The following is a 7,374-nucleotide window of genomic DNA, read 5'->3' on the forward strand; positions in this document are numbered from 1 at the left end:
TGCCCACACTGCTCAGGCTCTAGGTTGTTCCGCCGGGAACAATCCGAGGCTGGCCCTGGGTTGCATGCACCTCCCAGGTCCAAGCCGCTCAGGTTCAGGCACTCAGGTAGTCCTCAGAGGCGCAGACTCAGTTGGGGCTGCGTTTTGTGCTCTTCCCAGGTCCGAGCAGCTCAGGTGATGAGGTGTTTGGCGAGCACCAATGCTGCGACTTATCGCCTCCCCGCCACTTGGTTATCTGGGTGTAAAACCGGCGCACCTTCTCAAGCAGATGTTGACCGTCCAGACCCCCAAGAAGTTTTAGTTAGCAAAGAAGCCAGTTTTATAGATAATGTCTCTCTGGGGCTGCGATTGCCCCCTTCCGGCTCTGGCTGCCTATCACCGGAGGGGGAAGGTTTGCAGCCGGCTACCTCTGTTTAGTCCTTTGTTCCGTGCGCGGGCTGGCGGAGTCTTAGGTTAGGGCTGGCTTTTCGCATGGTAGATATCCCACAGTCTGGTTTGCTAGCCCAAATTATTTCGGTCAGATAGTGGTCAGGGTATTCAGGCCAGATTCTTACTCTCAGCGATGCAGCCCGCGCCGCGCCTCCCTACCCAGCCCCCGCTTGCTAATGGCGGATGCAGGCGTCTGCGCTGCTTCTCCGCTGGAGGAGTTACCGTAGGGCTCGCAATCTGCGAGTTTTAATTGTTTATTTATTTTTTCTCCCTGTTATGTTGTCCTCTGTGCTTCCAAAGCTCGGCACGGATTCGGTAGTGAGAAGGTTTCCTGGTGTTTGGAAACTTCTCTCTTTTTAAGACTCCCTTCCCGGGACGGAACTCCGTCCCTCCCTCTTTTGTCTCTTTTATTGTCTTTAATATTTTTTCCTACCTCCTTTCGAGGAGTTGGATTGCTTTTCTGGGTGCCTGATGTCCTCTGCCGGCATTCAGAAGTTGTTTTGTGGAATTTACTCGACGTTTAAATGCTCTTTTGATGAATTTGTGGGGGAGAAAGTGTTTTCCCCGTCCTACTCCTCCGCCATCTTGGTGCCTTCCCTCGTCGCTAACTTTCTAAAACCAAGATTGTCCGAGTAAAGGAGAAGTTTTATGATAGATACTTGGTAATGAGATTGGGGGTGGCCATGAGAATGTTCCTGATCAGCCCCACATTATGAGCCATGTTATTGGCAAGGTATTGAAGGGAGCTGGCATGAGTCCTCCTGCCCTCTTTCTTCCTGACTCCCTTCCTTTCTTAAAGACCCATGTGCTGAGATTTCTTGAGGTGACAAGTGCTGTCCATCTTGAGCACCCAATAAAATAAAAATCTTGGAATATAGTAAGCACACTTCCCCTGCATCTGCCCCTTCAAGGTCAAGACATTAAAACTGATGCTGGAGAATCTGTCCTTGCTCTTGTGGCCAACACTGTATTTGACTGATAAAATCCCTCATACCTACACAATTTAGAAAAAACTTGGAAACAGAAACTTTTTAACATTTAGGTATAATTTATATACCACAAAACTCACCCTTTTCAAGTGTACAGTTCAGTGATTTTCAGGATAATCAAAGTTGTGCAAAGATCACCATGTATTCCAGAATAATCTGTTTATAAAACTCATGGTTTGCCCAAGGGAAACCATGGTTCCCAGAGTTCCCTTGGGTTTTGAACCCAGGGGATTTACTTGTAGCTCAGACGGTAAAGAATCTGCCAGCAAGGCAGGAGATTTGGATTCAACCCCTGGGTCAGGAAGATCCTCTGGAGAAGGGAATGGCAACCCACGCCAGTATTCTTGCCCTGGAGAATCCCATGGACAGAGGAGCCTGGCGGGGCTACAGTCCATGGGGTCGTAAAGAGTTGGACATGAATGAGCGACCAACACACTATGAAACATAAACAAGCAACCCCTTCTCTTTGGTTTGTTGGACCAGCTAACTGACAACAGGGAAGGCAGAACCAGGCAAGCTGCCTTGTATCAAAATGCCTTTGCACAATTGGTGGGTGGCGCTTGGGAGATTGGGACTTTACTGGGTGGTCACCGCAGCTAGTGGGAACCGGCTGTATAGTGCTGGGAGCTCAACTCATGCTCTGTGGTGACCTCAATGGGTGGGATGGGGATGGGAGTGGGAGGGCGATCCAAGAGGGAAGGGATATATGTACTCATAAGGGCTTCCCAGGTGGCTCAGATGGTGAAGAATCTGCCTGCAATGCAGGAGACTAGAGTTCGATCCCTGGGTCGGAAAGATCCCCTGGAGAAGGGAACGGCTACCCACCATGGTTATTCTTGCCTGGAGAATTTCACGGACAGAGGAGACTGGCAGGCTACAGTCCATGGGGTCACAAAGAGTCAGACACGACTGAGCTAGTAACACTTGTATGGCTGATTCACTTTGTTGTACAGCAGAAACTAACACAACATTGTAAAGCAACTGTCCCGCAATTTAAAAAAATGAGTCCATCGATATAGTAAATCTTGCTACTGATGCCCTTGTTCTATTCAGCTCCATAGATTTGTGACAGCTAATAAAACCCAGAGCTACATAAACTGCACTGAGAGCCTGGCCTTCAAATTGATGTTTATAGTTTTAAATCAAAATTTTAGCAAATAAGGAAGCATACTCAATCATGTTAACATTTCCAATGAGAGCAAAATACCATTTGACACCTTTGTAAAAGTACAAATAAATCTGTAATTTTGTAAAATTTATCGAAAAAAAGGGCTCTGTTCACTTGTATAAAATTCTTTGAAACGTTCCTTTAGGGGTAATTACATACTCTGTAATTACATAGGAGCAGGCGCTCTGGAATGTTTTCAGAGAGAGGTCAGAAATGCGGGTTTCCCAGCTCCTACCTCTGCCCCACCCCCACAACAACACATAAACAGAATAGAGTCTTCTCTCCTCAGTAGCCAGCAGGATATTTTCTAGAGTCTTCTGGTCCTGTTATGTCCCTGCCCACAGCCTTCCACTCCCCTCCCACATTCTGGATGAAATACCAGCTCCTGCCCCATCCTCCCGTCCCCTCAAATTTGACCTTCTTTACCCTGCGGCTCCCCCCAACTCGGTCCCATGCTGGCCTCACCTGGCCCTGCCGATGCCCCCTCGGGGCTCCTGCACCGATGTCTTTATGCGATGCTCCCGCCCTCACCGCCTTTGGTCTTTGCTCAACGTCAGCCCTTCATCAGCCCGTCCCTGATGTGACCCTGACCCCCCTTCACACAGACACACGCTCTGTGCCCCCACCTAAGGGCTTCTCTTCCTACACGTGTCACTCCTGTATCACACTCACAACAGTTTGGGGGCTGCTTCCTCCCTCCCAGGAGGGCGGGGCCTGTGTCCCCACCCCCAGGTCCCCTGCTGCTACTGGGATGCCCCAGCCTGAAAGGGGCACCGGGGCCACCGTCACAGCAGCTGGGGGACCTGGGACAAGTCTCCTCTCCTCTGTGTCGCTATCTCCTGTCTGTAATGGTACCGCTGGGTTCCTAGGAGGGACTGCTGAGGACTCTGTGTCGAGGGGCCCCCCGGCGCTCCTGGCCCCAGACACCTCCTTGGCCGGCGAGATGCCCACAGGGTGGGTTCCAGGAGGATGGGAAGCCACAGCTCCCCGGGAGCCACGCCTCCTGGAAGTCAGGCAACCAGAAACCATGCCTCCCGGAAGCCCCCAGTGGGGGTCTGGTAGGCCCTGATACCTTATGGGGGACACCTCTGGTGCCAGTGTGGTCCTCAGGCAGGGCTGTTGGGTGGGGAGAAGAGACTGGGTGGTCTGAGCCGTTGCCTTTCCTGGGGTCTGGGGCAGCTCCAACAAAATCTGGGGACACCGAGGCCGGGGGCACTGAAGACTGTGGCTCTCACAGGAAAGTCAGGGCCTCAGCCTCCAGGGTGGTTCGAGTCCATTGAAGCTTCTGGGCAGGGGAGCAGGAATTCCCTGGGCCTGGGCTGGTGGGGGTCAGTGCAGGGCAGGGGCCAGAAGCAGCAGCAGGGCCCCGGCCAGCAGTGCCAGAGAAGGTGGGCAGGCGGCCTGGCATGCAGTATTGGTGGGGTGAGCGGGGGCCGGCAGATGGCAGTCGGTGTAGGGCTCCACGCAGCCCGCAAAGGCCATGATGTGCGCCACGAAGGTCTCCTCCTGCACGCCGTGCACCAGGTGCGCCTGTGGGTCGCGGCAAACACCGCCACATCCTCGCCCCCATGGGTTTCCCTAACCAGGGGCACGGCAGCCTGCTGCTGGTGTGAGGGGTCCCCTGGCAGAGAATGGGAGTTCAGAGCCGGCAGGGAGGCGGCCTCCCCCTCCTCTGACTTCCCAGCCAGGATCCTCCCATCCCTCTTCCCCTGCACCCCAGGGCCCACCCACTGCTCTTGGTTTCATCCACATCAGGTCTTGAGTCCCTGTTCATCTGGTACCCGGGGCCATTGCTATAGAGGAGGGAGTATAGAACTTGCCATCTCTGGCTTTGTCATCTGCCAACCCTGCAAGGAGGAGGGGACCCAGTGATCACACTGACCCAATCCTTTTGGGTGCCTTCTGTGTGCTGAGCCCAGGCACGTCTTGTCTGTTCACTGGCTTAATCCTCACTAGAGTGATACAGGGCAGTTGCTCCACTTTGCAGAGGAGGTAACTGGCTCAGAGCACTTTGTGCCTCGTAACTTAGGGACAAGGACCTGCCAGTCTCCCTGGGCTTACCGAAAATGGAGTTCCCACGAAGGGGGTAGCCACCAAAAGTGAAGACATGAGAGTGGTCTGCAGTGACAAGGATCAGCGTGTCCAGTTCGCTAGTGAGCTCGTTAGCCTTGGCGATGGCATTGTCAAACGTGACCGCCTCGGTCAGCGCCCTATATGCTCTGCCATCATGGTGACCATGGTCAATGCGGCCTCCTGCAGGTAAGTCACATATAAGATACTAAACCCGCTCTGATGGCCCTCATCACTCCTCTGTTCCCCAAGGGGCTGCCACTCACCCTCCACAAACAGGTAGAAGCCCCTGGGGTTCCTGCTCAGCACTTGCAGGGCCGCCTCAGTCATCTCCTCCAGGGATGGGTCATTGGTGTGGTCTCACTGAGTCTGATAGGCCATGTCAACTGGCTCAAAGAGGGCTGTGGGAAAGGGGACCAGTGGAGACCTGCAAGCTGGGGACCGGGGGCCCGTGGCACCCATCCCTGGGAGGACAGTGGGGGTGGGTGGGGTTGTTACCCATGAGGTGTGTTACACTGGAGTCATTGGCTGCCTGAAGGAGCTCCGTGCGGTTCCACACATAGTGGGCTCCCTGGGAGGGCAGAACCAGGCCTCAGCCCATAGCCCGACACCCCAGGCCCGGCCCCACTGTACCCCCTGCATCCGTGAGCCCCCATCACCTGGTGCTTGGCCTGCCACTCCTGCACCAGGTTCTGCTTGTCCTTCTGGACTCCAATTTGATTGGCATCATGTGGGTATTCAGGGTCTGGGGTCCCCTTAGGAAGCATGTACATTCAGCCTCCACCCAGGATCACCTGGAGCCAGAGATTAGGGCAGGTGGGTTCAGGGCCTACTTGGCCCTTTACGCCTCTCACACAGCCCCTACCTCCCCCACCAGGTCTGTGGGAAAGGTCTGTCCCCACCTCCTCCCCCTCCACACATGGGAGGGGCTGTCAGTCCCCAGGGCTGTGAGTTTCCTGGGTCTGTGACAGATGTCTGTCCCACCCCCTCTGCCCAGCCCCGCCCTTAGCCCCTCATGTCGTACGTCAATATCCATGTTGTTGACCAGCTGTGCAGCGATGTCCTGGCAGCCGTTCATCTGGGCATCGGCAGGCAGGTCGGCGTCTGAGTACCAGTTTCAGTTCACCGTGTACGCATAGGCCCCGGCTGGGGAGGCGTGCTGCACCCTGGTGGTGGTCACCACTCCCACTGCCTTCCCTGAGGGTGGCAGAGGTCACGGGGGACCACTGAGGTCTCTGAGCCCGTCCCTGCCCGGGAAGCTGACACCCAAGCCCACCTGTTTCTTGGCCCAGTTCATCACAGACGTGACCTCATTCCCACGTGTCGTGTTGCACTGGTTGTAGGGGGCGGCTGCACTTACACCAATGGTTCTGTAGTTGCCCTTGACCCCACACAGGTAGGCAGTGGCAGTGCCTGCGCTATCTGGCACCTGTCTGTCCACGTTGTATGTCTGGGGACAGAGATGCCTTCAGCTCTGCTGGGGTAGACACCCAGCTCCTGACCCAGGCCCTGGGCCCATCCTCACAGCCCCCGGCCCCTATCTCAGCCCGAGACCCTCCTGGGGCTTTCCCTCCTACCCTGCTCCCTAGGCCCACACCCACCCCTCTGGTGTAGACCACCCTGAGGCCACTTGGCCCTTACCTTGGACAGAGCCACATATGGGAACTGGTCCATGGCCAGGGGTGTCTCAGGTCCCGGCTTGCCAGCCATCTGCCCCTTTAGGATCCGAGCGGCTGTCACCGTGGAAACCCCCATCCCTGAAGGTACACTGTGTCAGGTCTGAGTCCCTGGGGCCAGCCTGGGTCAGCCGGCAGCCCAGGATTCCAGGGTTGTCGGGAGACAGGGTATGGACCAGCCTAGCGCACTCACCATCGCCCAAGAAGAGGATGACATTCTTGGCGGCTGTCTGGATGGGCTGCAGCTTCTTAGCCACATCGAGGGCCTGGGCTGCCTGGCGGTTCCAGAAGGCGGGGTCTTCCTCCTCGACTGCCCAAGGGGAGAGTGGAGGTCAGGTCAGCCTGGGGCCACCCCTGTGAGTAGAGGGCACCGGGAGCTGCCTGGTTACCTGGGACGAGGCCGAGGGAGACCTGTAGCTGCAGGCCCAGCAGCAGCATCACGCAGGCCCCCTGCATGGCTGTGTGATGGCGGAGGGTCAGGATGGGACCTGGGGAGGCTGGGTCTCGGGCAAGGCTGGGGCACCAGGAACTGGCTGCAGCACTGGCTTAAATTCCTGCTGTGAAGTCTCCATGTCCCTCCCAGTGCCTTAGGGGGCCACACCCTGCCTCTCACCTGCCCTATGACTTTAGGCCCTGTCACCATCAGAATTGGTAGATGTGGCCAAGCATCTGAGTCAGGTCCCTCCCTCACAGGATGGTCCCCAGCCATCTCCTCAGAGTGGGGTGGGATTAGGGTGCAGATGTTTTTCGCCTGAGGAATATTTACATGATCCTGACAGAGGCTACTTCTAACCCTCGCTCAGCAAGTGCTGTGAGAGAATCATCTCTGCTTTATTCACCTCCTGTGTTCAGGTTTGGTTCTGGGTGCCGAGGGAGGTGGGGTTGGAAGCATACAGACTGGGCGGGGGCCTGGGTTTGGGTTCCCGATGCCCTGAGGCACAGAGACAGGGTGGCCTGGGAGCCCTGCCCACCACGCAGCTCCTCACCAGGCTTGGCCTGGGCAGGTGGGGTGGGCACTGGGCTAGCGGGGCACCTGGGAGCC

General features: G+C 56.1%; 1 pseudogene; it reads right to left on the reverse strand.

Moving 5' to 3' along the window:
* Positions 1-3,915: 3,915 nt before the first annotated feature.
* On the reverse strand, positions 3,916-6,874 carry LOC147377662 (intestinal-type alkaline phosphatase-like; annotated as a pseudogene).
* Between the last annotated feature and the right edge of the window lie 500 nt (positions 6,875-7,374).

The sequence above is a fragment of the Bos grunniens genome, chromosome 2, assembly GCF_055505025.1.
Source record: "Bos grunniens cultivar Pamir isolate PY7600 chromosome 2, Bosgru_T2T1.0, whole genome shotgun sequence".
NCBI classification, from domain to species: Eukaryota; Metazoa; Chordata; class Mammalia; order Artiodactyla; family Bovidae; genus Bos; species Bos grunniens.